This window comes from Octodon degus, unplaced genomic scaffold, assembly GCF_000260255.1.
Source record: "Octodon degus isolate 3935 unplaced genomic scaffold, OctDeg1.0 scaffold00093, whole genome shotgun sequence".
Lineage (NCBI taxonomy): Eukaryota > Metazoa > Chordata > Mammalia > Rodentia > Octodontidae > Octodon > Octodon degus.
In genome coordinates this window covers 1,087,174-1,104,894 of record NW_004524669.1, presented here as the reverse complement: position 1 = coordinate 1,104,894, position 17,721 = coordinate 1,087,174, and the positions used below count along the sequence as shown (strand labels likewise).

Below are 17,721 nucleotides of genomic sequence, written 5' to 3'. Positions count from 1 at the left end.
CCAGCAGTGGACAAGTGCCCCACAGCCCCTCTAGCATTTGTTACTGGTCAACTTCTTGACAGTAATCATTCTTTCTGGAGTGAGATGGGATCTTAGTGTTGTTTAAATTTGCTTCTCTCAAATGATCAATGATGTTGGACATCTATTCATATATTTATTAGGTTTTTTTTTTTTTGTACAGGGCTCACTGTGCAGCTTGGACGCATGGTGATCATCCTGTTTTTGGCCTCCCCAGGGCTGGGATTACAGGTGCACACCACCCACAAGGACCTGTCACCAGTTCAGTGTAGCCAGGGGTGGGGCCTGCGTGGCATGTGGTGCCGGGATCTAACCCCATTCCCTTCATTTGCCTAAGCAGGTGCTTAGTCCGCTGAACTATCTCACTGGCCTGTAGTTTGTATTTCTTCATCTGTGAAGAGAGTATTCACCTCAGATACCTTTTTTTTTTTTTTCCGGAGGCAGGGAGTGAACTCAGGCCCTTGTGCTTGCCAGGGAAGTGTTTATTCCACTGAGCCATCTCCCCGGCCCCGAGATGCCCATTTTTTGATTGCGTCTTTGAATTTGCAGAGGTCTGATTTTTTTCATTCTTTATATGTTCTAGGTATTAATCCTTTGTCTGAGGGACAACTAGCTAAAATATTTTTCCCACTCTGTCGGCTGTCTTTTCACTCTATTGGTGATTTCTTTTGTTGTGCAAAAGAAATAAGATCAGATCTCAGTTGTTGATTCTTCGTTGATTCCCATGAGAGAGATTGTGGGTTTCCTATTCTTAGTCCTTTTCAGTTCAATACACAGTAAGTGTTTAATGTTGCTAACTAAACTAGCAACCTAGCAACTGTGGTAACATGGGTTAGACTAGAAGAAGGGAATTAAAAAATTATTACATTAACCCTAGAAGGGCAGTCTGCTGGCCTTTTCTGTAATAATAGAAAAGAAAAGTAGGCTAAGAATTTGAGACAACTTTCCAAAGAGGAAAATGAATAAGCTAACTCAAATTGATTATGGATGACAAAGTGAAAAGAAATGAAAATGATCTAGGGGTGGGTAGATGATAGCTCAGCAATCAGAACTCTGAGCATGCAGAGCCAGCTCTGAAACCAGGCATGATGGCGCACGCCTGTAATCCTAGCACTGGGGAGGCTGAGACAGGAGGATCACTATAAATCTGAACTGCGTAGTGAGACACTGTATCAAATAAATAAAATAAATAGGAAAAATATTTTAAAAAGAAAATTATCTAAGAGTTCCAGCTTGCAAAAGTAAATAAAAGATCATTTACAACAGCTAGGGTGGAGGAATGAAATACCCAAAACTACAAAACATGACTCTCCTGTTCTGCACCCTACGAAGGAACCTGTAAAAAACCCTATAAACTCTGAAGACTTTTATTTATTTTTTAGGTTCTTTTTTACCTGACGAAGTCTATGGGGGGTGGGGAGTGAGGGTAGGCCCCATGCAAGAGAAAACAGTGTCCTTAAGGGATATTTTACAGCTAAACCATAACAGTGGTGAATTCTACCAAACATTTAAAGAATAGACACCAGTCCTTTTCTAACTTTTCAAAACATTGCAGATGTTATGGTAAGTGAAATAAGAAGTCCAAAAAGATAAATACTGTATGATTATACTTACAAAAGTATCCAGACTGGGTAAATTCATGGAAGTAAAAAGGAGAAGAATGGTTTCTTGGGATTGAGCAGAGGAAAAAATGAGAAATTATATATTAATAAATATAGAGTTTAAGTTTTGTAAAATGAAACAAATTCTAGAGCTGGATGATGGTAATGGTTGTAGATCAATCTGAATTTATTTCCTATCATTGAATTGTAGACTTAAAAATGGCTTAAGATAGGGATTTCCAGTTTCCAGTTCAGTATGTAAGAAGCTTTGAATTGATACTTCATTCGAACAAAAAGTAAAAAGTTCAGCAAACTGAAAAATCAATAGTTCTTATGTTCATAAGAAGGGAGGCCACAAGACACCTTACTGCCTCAAAATTGGAAAAACCAATGGACAAATACAAAAAAATCCCAACTTTCTCTTTTTGAATGTACTTTAAAAAAAACCTTTATTTATTTATCTATTTGGTACGGGGTCTCACTATGCAGCTCAGACTCGTAATGATCCTCCTGTCTCAACCTCCACATGCTGGGATTACAGGTATGTGCCACCATACCTGGGTCAGGGGCCATGGAATGGAATCCTGGGATCAAACCAGGTCCTTGTGTTTACCAGACAGGCACTTAGAGCACTGAGCTATCCCACTAGCCCCAAACCCCAGAACTTTCTAGAGTAGAAATCCATGAGCTATGTGAACTAACACTAAGATAGGAAAATCTGAACTTTAAATGATGATTTGCTGGAAGTTCAGTGTGGACATGTCCACCAAGTTATAGAAGGTCCTCATAATTTGCGAGTTTTACCTCTAGCTCTACATGTGAATACTGGGGAAAAATTCTCTCATATTTCTGGAAGGGAGAAAAGTAAAAAGCCATTTTGAAAGAGGCTACACTAGAGTATTCCATTCTTAAAAACACAAGCTATATTAGCTTGACATGTAGCTCAGTGGTAGAACATTTGCCTAACATGTAAAAAGCCTGGGTTCAATGCCCAGCTTTGGGAGGGAAAAACACAGGAAAAAAGTCTATACTTAGGATAAACATTTAACTGGGATCTAACATGCTGCTGGCCTTTTATCATATTATGGCTGACCTGATGGGAGGGAAATATCCAACAACAGCCCACTCAAATCATCCTAACACACTTGGGGGGAAGGAGAAACTGAATTACACCAGTGAAGTCCACATTCTATAAACAAAGGCTCAGACTTTATCATACAGTTCTACAGAACATCCACCCTCTCCCACATCTTACTGCCATATTTTTAAATGCCTGTTTCTAGCAATTTCATTTACTCAGTGCATCGTAGTTGGCTATCAAAAAATTAAGATATACTGGGCTGAGGAAATAGCTCAGTGGTATAAGGTATAAGTGCCTGCCTGGCAAGCGCAAGGGCCTGAGTTTGATCCCCAGTACCAAAAATAAATTAAAAATATCAAAAAATTAAGATATGCTAAAAGGCAAAAATATACAACTTGAAAAGACAGTGAGCATAAAAACTAGACTGAGGCAAAGTGATGATGTCAGAATTATTGAAGTGAGAATTCAAACAACTGTGATTAATATGCTAAGGACACTAGCAGATAAAGTCCATTGCATGCAACAACAAATGGGCAGTGTTAGCAGAGATGGAAATTCTATGAAGGAACCAAACAAGTATTAGAAATCAAAATACTGTAAAAAAAAAAAATGAAGAGTGGCTTTGATGGGCTTGCTAGTAAATTGGACGTGGCAAAAAAAAAAGAAAGAAAGGAAGGAAGGAAGGAAGGAAGGAAGGAAGGAAGAAAGAAAGAAAGAAAGAAAGAAAGAAAGAAAGAAAGAAAAGAAATCTTTGAAATTCAAGGGACTTCGATAGAAATACTCAAAACTGAGAAGCAAACAGAAAAAAATGTCTAAAGGACAACTATAAAAGGAATACATATGTGTAAGGTCAATACCAGAAGTAAAAAGAACAAAAGATGAGGCAAAAATATCATAAATTCAAGGCCTATTTGGACAATTTAGAGACTTAGCAAGACCCTGTCTTAAATTAAAAACAAATAAATAAATAAATAAAGGTCTGGTGGTGTAGCTTATTGCAAAATCCTTGGGTTCAATCTGTAGCATCAAATAGGAAATAAAAGCAAGAGCAACAAACAGAAAATGGTAACAAATATACCAATAATCAATTTTGATGTCAGTGGTCTCAATGCACCAACTAAAAGAGGCTGCTAACAGTGCACCAAAAAACCTAGCCCACTTATATATGCTATATACAAGAAAATCACTTAATATAAAGACACATAAATTTAAAATAAGTGGATAAAAAGAGATATACCATACTAACACCAAACAAAAGAAAGTGGGAATAGCTCTATTAATTTAAGACAGGGTAGACTTCAAAGCAAGAAAAGTTATAAAAAATACAGACATACATTAAGTATTGATAAAGGAGTCTATCTCCAAGAAAACATGACAATTGTTGGCACATATGTACCTGAAAACCTACAGGCTCCCTCTTTGTCTGTCCCTGGGGCTCACCACCTGCCAAGCCATGGCACCCAGCGGATCATCCCTTCAAGGTGCAGGAACATGGGCTTCCACCTCATGGGTGGCAAGGACTTAGAGCAGCCTCTCACTGTTTCTGAGGTCACTCCTGGAAGTGAAGCTTCCACAGCTAATTTATGTATTGGAGATGTAATCACAGCCATCAATGGGGAAAATACCAGCTATGTGATGTACTTGGAATCTCAGAACAAACTCAAGGGCTGTACAGATAACATGGCTTTCCCAGTAACCACATCTGAATATAAAATCTTATCTCCTCTAATGACTGAAGAGGGGAAACTTCATCCATACAAGATGAATTTAGTCCCTGAAACCCAGGAGGTCCTACACATAGGAAGCACCTACAACCAAACGGCCATGCCACTTGCTGCCTCACCTACCTCCAGTACTTCCCCCAGAATCATCAAGAACAAGTACAACAACCTAACTAGCCTCTACTCTTCTGAAAACATCTCTAACTTCAACAGTGTCACGGAGTCAAAGACTGTAGCCAGTGGGGAAGGGGTGAATGTCAGACTCTTAGATCATTCCCAGCATTCAGGCAGCATCATCATTGACAAAAATATCTAAAATTTACAAGATGCTTCAGGATAAACAGAAGTTAAATGAGCACCTCAAACAGTCTACATCATTCCTGGTTTTTCAGGAAATTCTGAAGTCAGAGAAAAAGGGGTATCCCAACAAGCCCTCAGGATTCAGAAATGTTAAAACTCCAGTCACCAAAGTGGCTGCATCTGTTGGAAATGCTCAGAAGTTGCCTGTGCAAGACAAATGTGGTACTGGCATTGTTGGCATGCTTGTGAAGCTGTGGGACCGTCACCCCACCCTGAGTGTCGTGTGTGAACCGACGGTGGTATCAACCTGAAACAGAAGGGCCATTTCTTTGTAGAGAATCAGATATACTGTGAAAATCATGCCTGGGCGTGGGTCACACCACCTGAACACTCTGATGTGGTCAGGTCACTGTTTTCCCTAAGTGACCCAGTGGCTCTGCACTGACAGCTCTTCTCCAGCCAGCCTCTACTGCATTGCTGCTTCCCGAGTGGTGGGACGCTCTCCTCTCAGAGTGTTCTGTGCCTCCCTTGGTTTTAGCTCTGCACATTAAGTAGACTAACTGACTCACACTGGCTGTGTCATGCCTGCTTTTAGTTACTGGAAAATTGTTTTTCCCTGTCTCATGTCAGCAACGTTATTATATGTTTTACTCAATAAATTTATAGATTGTAAAGAAAAAACAAAATACCAATAGTTAATATCAGATTTGGTGGCTAAAAAATGAAACAACTGCAGATTTTCCCAATAAGATCAGGAGCAAGAAGGGATATACCCTCTTCCCATTGCTTTGCATATTGTGTGAGGAATCCTAGCTAATTCAGTAAGAAAAGTTAGCCAATTTGAGAAGAAAAGATAAAACTGTCTTGTAGGTGGGTGACATTACTGTCTATGTTGATTTCTGTTGTTTAATGAATGTGTTTAACATAAATATTCCATATACTGAAGTAATTATCACATTGCAAAGCAAAACAAAAAAATAAAAAATAATCGCTAGTTGTGCTAAATCCATTCATGAAAGTTTTCTGTAAAAACAATTGTAAAAACAGATCGGATAAGCTATATAACATTAATCAAAGAGTTAATTGCAGCACTTTTAAAAATTTTTTATGACTTTGTTACAGGGTCTCACTACATAGCTTGGATTTGAATGATCCTCCTGTCTCAGCTTTCTCAGTGCTGGGATTACAGGCATGCACCACCAAATCCAGTTTTGGTGGTCAGCTCAGGGCACATGAGGTGGGGCCAGCACAGCATGCAGTACCAGGGATCAAACACGAGTCCTTGCACTTACCTAGGCAGGCACTTAGACCACTGAGTTATCTCTGTGGCCCACCTATCACCATACACTAAAGTCAAAGAGGATTAAAGATATAAACATTAAAATAGAAACACTAAATCTACTGGAACAGAAAGTATGTGAAAAACTTGAAGACATAGGGGTAAGTCTCATAGGCAGAGAATTCATGAACAAAAACTAAACTGCATAGGAAATACTCCTAAGAATCAACAAAATGGATCTCATCTTATTGATAACTTTCTGGATGTCAAAAGAAATCACCAACAAAGTGAAAAGACAATCCATAATCACTGGATTTTGGGAAAAATTCTATCTAGAATTTTTAAGACTTCTATCTAGAATATATAAAGAACTAAAAAAAAAATCACATCCCCTAAATCCAAAGACCCAATCAAAAAATGGGCATCTGATATAAATACACATTTCTCAGAGGAAGAAATACAAATTGCAAATAAGTACATAAACAAATTTTTGGGGACTGGGGAGATAGCTCAGTAGAATAAGCGTTTGCCTGGCAAGCACAAAGTCCTGAGTTCAAACCCCAGTATCAAAAGACAAAATAAAATAAAATAAAATAAATTATTCCACAGCACTGGTCATTTGAGAAATGCAAATTAAAGCAACATTGAGACACCACCTCACCACAGAAAGAATGCTGTCATAAAGAAATCAACTAATAACAAATGCTGGAGAGGATACAGGGGGAAAAGGTACCCTTCTTCACTGTTGGTGGGAATGTAAACTGGTACAACCACTATGGAAATCAGTGTGGAGACTCCTTAAAAAGCTAGGATTGGAAGGCCCATTCAACTCTGCTATTCCCCTTCTGAATATTTTTCTAAAAGAACTGAAAACATCATACCATAGTACATACTATATGTGCACCCCCATGTTTATCGCAGCACAATTTGTGATAGCCAAATCTTAGAAATAACCAAAATGCCCATCACCTGAGGAATGGATAAAAAAGATGTGGTATTTTTATTCAATGGAATATTACTCAGCTATAAAGACAAACTTGAGGCCTTTATAGGTAAATGGATGCAACTAGAGGCTATACTCAATAAGTGAAATAAATTAGATTCACATGTATAAATATTGTCTTGTCTCCCTAGTGTAAGCTCCGGAAAGAATAAAATCTGAAGGAATAATAGATATAGTAAAATGAAAAGAATCTGAACATAAGGAATAAACAATAAAACTGAGGGAAAGGTAAAAAGATACAAAAAAAAGTAAGGGGAAAATGCCATACAAGTATATATTCAAAATAGTTGGGAGGGGCCGGGGAGATGGCTCAGTGGAATAAGCACTTCCCTGGCAAGCACAAGGGCCTGAGTTCAATCCCCGGTTCTTTTTTTTTTTTTTTTTTTTTTAATTTTTATTTATTTTTTTTTTTTTTTTTTTTTTTTTTTTTTATTTTTTATTTATTTATGTGTGTGTGTGTGTGTGTGTGTGTGTGTGTGGCCAGCTCAGCCCACCAGGGGGCTGGCTGGCTGGCTTGTGGTGCTGGGGGATTGAACCGTGGTCCCTGTGCTTTGCTAAGCTTAGCTTGTTCTAAGTAGGTGCTTTAGACCACTGAGCCATCTCACCAGCCCCAATCCCCGGTTCTTAAAAAAAAAAAAAAAAAGTTGGGATGATTGTAGTACTAATTTCCATCAGCTTTTTGAAAGTAGCAGTTAATGTTTAAAATTTTTACTTTGACTACCTCTATCTGCTAATATCTGTAATCTGAGCAACTATATCCAAGATAGCAAAGTGCAATACAAAAACTGTGGTTGAATACCTCTCATCTTGTTCTTCTAAATGTGTACAGTTTCTAATGTCTTATCAATTAGTATACTCTCTTTAAAATATTTTTTAGTTCTATCATTTTATTGAATGTTTTCACCATCCATTCTCTCATCATGGACAAATGATGAATTCAAGCACACTTAAGTTATGCATTATAATTCTAAACTCACTTTGGAATATTATTACACAGAGAAGTTAAAACATTAAAGTGGTAATAATGATAAATCGATTTATTCTATAAATGACATGCACTTCTTCTCTGTGTTGAGTAGCAGGTCACAGTCAACAACACTACAGCCTCATGTTTCAAATCAGTGGAGGAACGTGAGGGTTATCTTTGAAGTGTGGATCTTCCTCATTTGGTGCAGTTTGGGGCTCGGGTCCCAGTCTTCTGGATGGATGTTTCTTCTCTTGGACTATGGAAGTCACATCAGGGAATGAATACTTGCTAGGATCCACTTCTAATTTCTCAACTTGCTTTCCTCTGGTGTGGGTCTGTTCTCTCTGTTCTCCACTGTGGACCACAGAGGTCTTCACAACCTTGGTTGTTTGTCTGCTACCTGTGATTACTTCTACCTTGGGCATACAGACCACCAAATGTCCTGTTGTTGGCTGGACTCCTATAACCTTAGTCTCACCTGGGTCTGGTAGAAACAGGTAGGGGAGGAGTGGAACTTTGACCCTCCCCTTGCACTCCCCCTCAAGAGGGGGCCTGGCCCCAGTGAGGATGAAGGAGTGGTGGGTCCAGGTGGGGCTCCTGGCTATGTCCCTGCTCGCCGCCTACTTGCACATCCCACCCCCTCAACTCTCCCCTGCTCTGCATTCAGGGAAGACTTCTGGTAAGTTTCTCACCTACAAGGTACTGCTCATCTTCTACCAAGATTCTGTGGGTGTGGTTGGAAGCCCCGAGATAGTTGTGCTTTTACATGGCTTTCCAACTTCCAGCTATGATTGGTACAAGATTTGGGAAGGTCTGACCCTGAGGTTTCATCAAGTGATTGCCCTTGACTAGGCTTTGGCTTCAGTGACAAACCAAGACCACATCACTATTCCATATTTGAGCAAGCCAGTATTGTGGAGGCCCTTTTGCGGCATCTGGGGCTCCAGAACTATAGAATCAACCTGTTGTCTCATGACTATGGAGATATTGTTGCTCAATAGCTGCTTTATAGGTACAAGCAAAATCTCTCTGGTTGGCTTACCATAAAGAGTCTGTCTGTCAAATGGAGGAATCTTTCCTGAGACTCACCATCCTCTCCTGCTCCAAAAGCTACTCAAAGATGGAGGCGTGCTGTCACCCACCCTCACCAGGTTGATGAACTTCTTTGTATTCTCTCGAGGTCTCACCCCAGTCTTTGGACCATATACTTGGCCCTCTGAGAGTGAGCTGTGGGACATGTGGGCAGGGATCCACAACAATGATGGGAACTTAGTCATAGACAGCCTCTTGCAGTATATCAATCAGAGGAAGAAGTTTAGAACATGCTGAGTGGGAGTGCTTGCCTCTGTCACTGTTCCCATTCATTTCATCTATGGGCCAATGGATCCTGTAAATCCCTATCCAGAGTTTTTGGAGCTGTACAGGAAAACACTGCTGTGGTCCACAGTGTCGATTCTGGATGACCACATTAGCCACTACCCACAGCTAGAGGATCCCATGGGCTTCTTGAATGCATATATGGGCTTCATCAACTCCTTCTGATTTGGAAGGAGTAGCTTCCTTGTGTTACCTCCCTACTCCCATATCTGTTGTGTATTCCACTTAGGAAGAAATGCCCAAAAGAGGTCCTGGCTATCAAATACTATTCTCACAAAAATCCACTTTACTCACATGGGTCAACAGAATCCAGAAAAAATGTAGCGAAAGTTCTAAGGGTGACATAATAGCTCACCTCCTATTCCTCTGACATCTGATCAAGTGTGTGGACTTACCTTTGTCTTCGTATTAGGAAATGTTAGTGAGCACTGCTTACTGATTTAGAAAGACAGGCATTAGATATTCTTTTGCTTAGAAGGCTTGTGTACACTTCTGTAAACTTGTGAAATATTTAGAAATGATAGCATCTGGCCCAAGCCCAACTGGAATCCTGCAATGAAAGAATGAGCAGAAAAGGCCTGCTTAACCTCTCTTTGAATGGCTTCATAGGTATATGGTTTTTCAAAGTCCTCTAAGTAGTAACACAGCATAGGTGAGAGTGAGAATGAATCTTCCTTGTCATAACTTTGGATTTAATTTTATCAACTGCTTTTCTAATTTTAGATATTTTGTTAAAACAGCTATTGGTTTAAATAATATAGTATTCTGAGTATGCTTTTAGACTATGATTGCCTGTACATGTGGCATATATTTATAAAGCATACTCAGCCAGCAGACTCTTACTCTGGCAGAGGAGAGAACCTTATTAAGAAAGTATAATTTCTTAATAAACTGAACTAAGTCCAAGCTATTTGTAGAATTTCCTACAATCACAGGACATGAAGGACCAATTGCATTCTATGCCAGAGATCCACTGTTATTAGCTGAAAAGACAATTCTAACAGCAAATAACAATCTGACTGCTCATACCTCATTGCTTTGGAAGCATATCCCTTCTGAGCTTACGTGGAAGGGAGGGGACTATTGTATAGTTCAAGTTCCCATGCTGAATATCTATTAACCCCTCTGGCTTAGATTCCATTGGCTGTCCCGGAGAGGCTTTCTCATATAGCTCAGCAATTCCTGTCCTTTATGGACAGGAAAGTTCCCAGACAATTATAAGAACAAATTGTGAAAGACCTATAAATAAATGGTGCTGAATACTTTTTTAAAGTCACAGTTTCACTGTCTTAGTCAAAGCAGGATTATTAAGTGATTATTATTATTATTTTTTTTTTTTCAGAACCAGGGATTGAACTCAGGCCCTTGCGCTTGCCAGGGAAGCGCTTATTCCACTGAGCCATCTCCCTGGCCCCAAGTGATTAATTTTTTTTAAAATTAGTAACTTCAAGTATAACACCTTTTAAACTGGAATAAGTGTTTGTTTTCTATTAATAAAAAAAATTGTGACAAAAATGGAAAAAAAAATCCAAATGTCCTGTTGTCTGCGATCTTTTAGCGGAGCTGCTGTCAGGCCTGACTTCTGCAGGAAGCACAAGCTGGAAGGGCTTTCCCTTCACTATTACTCGTACATACCTGGGCTGCACGTCCACTTCACTTAAAGCTTCACTTAAGCTAGGTCCAGGATGATCTGATTATGCTTTTCATCATCTTTCAAAAAGAAGTCAAGCTTGGCCTCATTAACATTCAGGGCCCTTCCTCATTCAGTGATCGAAGTCCACCATGGCTTCACTTTCTTCTTTTGCTCACTTAATTTTTCTTGTTCTTTCCATTGCTTTTCCATATGTCTAAGAGTTTCTAATCTAGATTCAGGAGTAAATAAAGAGGGCTTGTTCCAGAAGTCCAGGTCATCTTCACTATTGTTTAATTTCTTTGTGTTGTGTGCTTTTTCTTGTATTTCTGGTACCTGGACATGGTCTTTGTTCTCTGAAGAGAATGGGAGTTACTGGAGGTTTCAGTCCATATTTAGCAGCTCCAAGGCAGAGTGGCACATGGTAGAGGGCAACCTTGCATGGTGGCGGCCTAAAATGAATTTTTTAAAAAGTAAAAAAGGACAAGAAAAAAATTAAGTTTTATTGAAAGTAAGTGTTAATGTTTATTTTACCAATCTTGCATACCTCTACCTATTAATTTGAGCAACAGATTTGACAATGAAAATATTTAATGAAATAACCATTGTTAAATTTTTATTCTTGTTTTGAAATTCTGCATCATATGCATTGTTTATTACCCTGTTTATTTGTTTTTGCTTTTGTTTTGCTTTTACTTTAAAAATAAAATTAAATGATAAGGAAAAATATAGATTGGTTGTATATTTTCCAAGTAAAACTAAATAAACTGTAAGAAAAATGTTTGCCTCAGTTTGTTTCCTGGGTTAACAGGAAATTTAAAATAAAAATTACAAATAATTCATTTCAAGGGCCGGCCAGATAGCTCAGCAGATTAAAGCACCTGCTTAGGCAGACACAGGGACTAGGGTTTGTCCCAGCATGCCCCAGGGGCAGGGCTGGCGCAGGCAACAGTGAGCCAAAATGACCTCTCCTCTTGAAAGTGGGTGTTTTGACTCACTAACAAGAAACCCACGCATTACAATATGGATCTCTCAAGTTTGCTTGTTTATTGTTATTATTTGTTTTTTGTTTTTTAGACAGTCTCTCTACATACTTTAAGCTGACCTTACATTCCTAAACTCGAAGGATTCCTCTTACTCCAACTTCCTGAGTGCTGGGATTACATGTATGTACCACTACACTGGCATGTTTTGAGTTAATAATTGTTTGTTCTGATGAATGGTCTTGAACATGGTAGTATGTTTCCCAGCATTCCTGGCCTCTGCTGTTCAAACAGATGTCTGTAGACACCTCCACCTTACTGTGATAACCAAAAATATGTCTAGACATTGCCAAAAATCCCTTGTAGAGCGTAATGCCTTCTCCTTGCCCCTGTGCCTTATATGCCTGTATCTCCTTACCCACACACTTTCGGCCCATAAGTTTCTAAATTACAATTTCCTTTGTGTGTGGGGGGGGGCGGGTAGTTTGGGGGTTGCTGAGGGATCAAACTAGAGTGCTCTGATTCTAAGCTATATCCCAGCTCTTTTTAATTTTAATTTTGAGAAAGGGTCAGAATTACCCAGGCTGGCCTTGAATTTGTGATTCAAATTCCTTCCTTTCTATCCCCAACCACTGGCAACACTTTCTTCCCGAGTACCTAGGATTATGAGTGTGTACCATCACACCTAGCTCTGAAATACATTTTCAATGCAGATGTACAAGAGAATATTTAAAGAAACTAAAACATTTTAGCCCTGCCTTGTTTACTACATTTCTGTAACATTTCTACATTAAAAGAGTAGGGTAAATAAAGGTTTTCTTTTTTTTTTTTTTTAGATCATCTCTTTATTGATATATTTTCTTCTGGACACTCGACAAGGCTGTTGTTGATGTCATCTATGATGTCATGAGGGTGCCGGCTGTCCATGTTGCAGCCCAGACTGGGCGGTCCCCAGAATCTCCTTAATGGTTCCAGAAAGTTCTCTGGCTAAAGACCGGTGCTGCATCTGTCGGGCAATGTTGACAATCTCATCAAAAGTGATATTTCCGCTGTGTTTAATGTTTTTCTGCTTCTTTCTGTCTCTTGGTGGCTCCTTGAGGGCTTTGATGATCAGGGCAGAGGCAGAAGGCACCACCTCAATCTGAGCCTGTCTTCTGAATGGTCAGTTTCACCGTGATCCGCAGGCCCTTCCAGTCACCAGTTGCCTTGGCAATGTCATCCCCCACTTTTTTTGGAGACAGACCCAAGGGACCGATCTTGGGGGCCAGGGCAGACATGACGCCAACTTCACCACCGGTGCACCTCAGGTACACGACTTTAATTTCGTTGGGGTCGAACTTGGGCGGCATGCTGGAGGTGGCTGGTGTCAGATGAACCCGGATTCAGGACGACCGAAGAAAACAATAAAGGTTTTCAATATGAATGATACACCTCAGCTGTTTAAAGACACTGGTATTCTCACATGTTACACGATCAAAATCTAGATGCACTTTCCGAAGGCTTTTTTTGTTTTGTTTTGTGCTTTGGGGAGATTTTTTGGAAATGTTGAGAATTTGAACCCAGGGCTTCACACACGCTAGACACCCCCAATCCTCTGTTTTATGTCTTAGAAAATAGTTTCTGCGCCTGCAAGCATGCGCAGGGGCTGGGGTTTCAGATCCCCGCTCCTGGTGTGCCGGCCCCACCCCCTGGGCACGCTGAGACAGTAAGTGAGATTGGGCGTGGTGGCGCGCGCCTGTAATCCCAGCACTTGGGAAGCTGTAAACAGGAGATCACTAGAGTCCGACCTAGTAGTGCGACTCTGCACACTCTGTAGACCCTTCCCTAAAATATGGGGGGGAAAAAAAAGTTTCAAGGCTAGGGAAAATCGGAAATCCGTGAAGTCACAGGTAAGAAACTTTTCGACTAGGACAGCAGCAAAGGAAATACAGTAACAGCAAAAATCAACAAGTGGTAGTGATCAAATTACAAGGATTCTACCTCACAAAGCGAGCAATGCAGTGCAGAAAGCCCACAAAATGGGAGCAGAACATCTTTCCCAGCTCTTCTTCTGACAAAATAGCCAGGCTTATAAAAACTGAAAAAAATTAAAGTAAAAAAAAAAATAAATAAAATAAATAAATAAAAACAACCCAGCCCAAGGCCAGCTGCTGCACAGCTGAACACCGTGGGAGGGCACAGCGCAGGAAAGCTGCCCAAGCCCTGGCAGCCGGGGAGCAGAGGGCAGGAAGCAGAGGGAGAGCACACCATCTGAGGCCGGGCGCCCAGGCCCCCGCCCACCACCTACCCAGCACGTTCAGCTGGAAACGCAGCCAGAGACTTGCCCACTGATAAATTTAGTGTCCCAGGATTACATTGCCTCCTGGAAGCCTGTCCTCTGAGCTCACGAGACTAGTAGGATTTAGAATTTTTGGATTGAAACCATAGCAATCATGTTAGGGAAAATAAGCCGCACTCAGAAAGTCAGGAAAATAGGAAAGAGAGACTATTAGAGAAGAGGAAGATCAGCGGGGTGGGGAAGGTAGGAAAAGGGAGGTAACTGAGTATGTTGTATGCAGGTACAAATATGTCAAGGAGAGAGAGACAGAGAGAGACAGAGAGAGAGAGAACAGTTTCATAACCCAGTTTCAAGTTAAACAGCAAATAAACTCTGAATCAAAAAAAAAAGGGTTTAAGAACCCAACTATAATATAAAATTATTTTTTTTCCATTTTTGTTTTCCACCACTGTGTAGTTCAAGCTGGCTTTGAGCTTACTTTGCAGCATAGGCTGGTTTCAAATGCACAATGGTCCTCCTGCCTCAGCCTCCCAAGTGCTAGGATTACAGACATGCACCACTATGCCCAGTCTCAATCACTGTCTCAGTGCACCCTGGGGATTGAACCCCAGTCCCTGTGTCTGCCTAAGCAAGTGTTTTAATCCACTGAGCTATCTGGCCAGCCCTTAGATTATTGGAATCTTAATATTAGGTATTTATAGATATATTAATATTAGGTATTTAATCATAAATGATTATGTTCCTGAAGTATATAAAAAACAATATAAATGGTATGTAGTGGTGCATACCTGTAATCCCAGCACTCTGAGGATCCCAGCACAGGGGTCTCAAGTTCAAGCCTAGCCTGGGGAATTTAGTGACAACCTGTCTCAAAATTTTTAAAAAGGGGGTGGTGATCCCATGTGGAGAAGGCCCTGGGTTCAATATTCAGTATTGTAAATAGACATCTAAATTAAAAAGTAGAAGTATCTAAATGCGCAGGTGATATGCCCTTATACATAGAAATGCCAAAAGAATACACACTCACACACACACACACACACACACACACACACACACATGCCCCAAATTAGAACTAATGAGGAATTAAGCAGTGTTGCCAGATATAAGATCAATGTTCAGTAGTCGGCTTTATCTCTATATACTAGCAATGAATAACCCAAAAGTAAAACTAAGAAAACAATTTACCAGAACACCAAAAATAAATAAATAAATAAATAAATAAATAAATAAATAAATAAAGTATCGTAGCAAGTTTCCTGTGTGCAGTCCCAAATACTTAAGAGGCTGAGTCAGGAGTTTGAGGCCAGTCTACATAGCATATTGAGGTCTTATGTGAGAAAAAATAGAAACAAAAAAAGAATAAAACATTTAGAAATAAAATTAGCCAAGGAGAAATAAGACATACACAGTGAAAACTACAAAAAATTGTTGAAACCTTAAAGATCTAAATAAGACAACCCCTGTTTATGAATTAAAATACTTAATATTAAGATTCCAATAATCAAAGGGCTGGCCAGATAGCTCAGTGGATTAAAGCACTTTCTTAGGCAGACACAGGGACTGGGGTTCAATCCCTGATGTGCCATGCAGTCCCTGCCCCCAGGGTACACTGAGACAGTGATTGAGACTGGGCATGGTGGTGCATGTCTGTAATCCCAGCACTTGGGAGGCTGAGGCAGGAGGATCATTGTGAATTTGAAACCAGCCTATGCTGCAAAGTAAGCTCAAGGCCAGCTTAAACTATGCAGTGAGAACTTGATTCAAAAAATAAAATAAAATTAAATTTTAAAAAAGGAAAGAGAAAAAGAAAATCTCATCTGAAAAAGAGACTGTAAAACTTTATAACTTTGGGCTTGAAAACATGGTTAGCTAAAACAACAAAAATGCAGGCAAATTATATCAAAACCCACATTTGTACATCAAATAATACTATCAAGGAAATGAAAAAACCCACAGAATGAGGTCATTGTTCAAATAGATCAGTATTTCATTTCACAAATGCTTTTGTTTGCAAATAATTTGGCTCATGAACAGAAGCATTTGCCATTTTGTTGTTGTTATTGTTGTTCATGAACTCTGCATGGGTTGCCAAACAGGATAATAGCCATCTTTCCCACACAAACATAGCCACAGCCATCTTTTCCAGAACTGTGGGATGAATGAAGTTCAAGATCTTATGTACCACTGTACATATATCAAAATCACATATTTGGTAGGGTCTAGGGTACTCACATAAAGTTATTACAACTGAACAACAAAAAGAAAACCCAATTAAAAATGGACAATGGACTTGAACAGACATTTCTCCAAGGAAGATATATAAATGGCCACAAGAAAAGATGGTCAGTATTCATTACAGTCTGAAAGAAAAATGTCCCCCAAAGTCATATGTTCAAATTTTAGAATAGGATTGAATCATGAGGGTGCTGACCTCATCATTAATGAATTCATGGGTGAATTGACTTCAGAAGGTGAGGCCTCCTTGGAGAAAGAAGGCTACAAGGGTGTAATGTGAAAGGGTTGTCTTTTCCCTAACCCTGTACTCTTTCTCCGTGCCTTTGGCTGCCAGGAGAGGAGCATGTCTTTTACCGTGCTGTTCACCATGATGTTCGTGCTGCACCACAAGCCCCAAGCAACGCAGAGCTAGGTGAACATGAACTTAAATCTTTGGCGAGTGAAAATAAGCATTTCTTGCTTTTTCTCAGAAACTGTCACAGTGAAAATAAGGTGACTAACACACATCCTTTGCTATTAGGAAAATAAAATTAAAATCACATCTCATTTCATACACACTAGGGTGCCTACAATATTTTTAATAGAATAAAACAGTTGGCAAGAATATGGAGAAATTAGAATACTTTTACACTGTTGGTGGGAATGTAAAATAGTACAATTCCTCAAAAAGTTTGAAATAGAATTCTCAGGGGATTTAGCATAGCCGAGTAGAGGAGGAGCCATCTTGGAGTCAGAGTAAACCTAAAAACACAGATAACTGGAAGATATGGAGGGGCATACATCCTGATGCCAAAATCAATTGAAAATAAGAGACTTGCAGAGCAAACGAAGCATAAGTATAGGATTTTCCAAAACAGTGAACAGCTCTCAGGGCTCCCTGTGGGTACTCTGGCTGTGCACGGAGCAGGAACTACCACCCTGGGAAGTTCCCCCAAATACTGATGAACTGCAATAGAGCGGCAAACTCAAGCCACACAGGATAAATTTGGGACATACGGCCCCTTGACTCTTTACGTTCCTTCAAATAGAGAACTTGTAGCCTGACAACTAATTTCACTAGTACATGCAGAGGTGGGTGACTAGGAAGCATCTCTCTCACTGATGGGTCACCAATTTTTTTCTGTCATGCACCACAGTAGCCAATTGGGCCCCATAACACAATGTTAGGTGTGAAGAGTGGCTGAAACTGGAAATGGGTCACATGTATGAGTGCAGGAGAAGGCCACAGTGCCCAAAGCACTCAAG

At 39.9% G+C, this 17,721-nt stretch overlaps 3 pseudogenes; 2 read left to right on the top strand and 1 right to left on the bottom strand.

Annotated features, from left to right (window-relative positions):
- Positions 1-4,191: 4,191 nt before the first annotated feature.
- Positions 4,192-5,166, top strand: LOC101569768 (annotated as a pseudogene).
- Positions 5,167-8,116: 2,950 nt separating this feature from the next.
- Positions 8,117-13,309, bottom strand: LOC101569372 (annotated as a pseudogene).
- LOC101584687 lies at positions 8,538-9,753 on the top strand (annotated as a pseudogene).
- Positions 13,310-17,721: the final 4,412 nt, after the last annotated feature.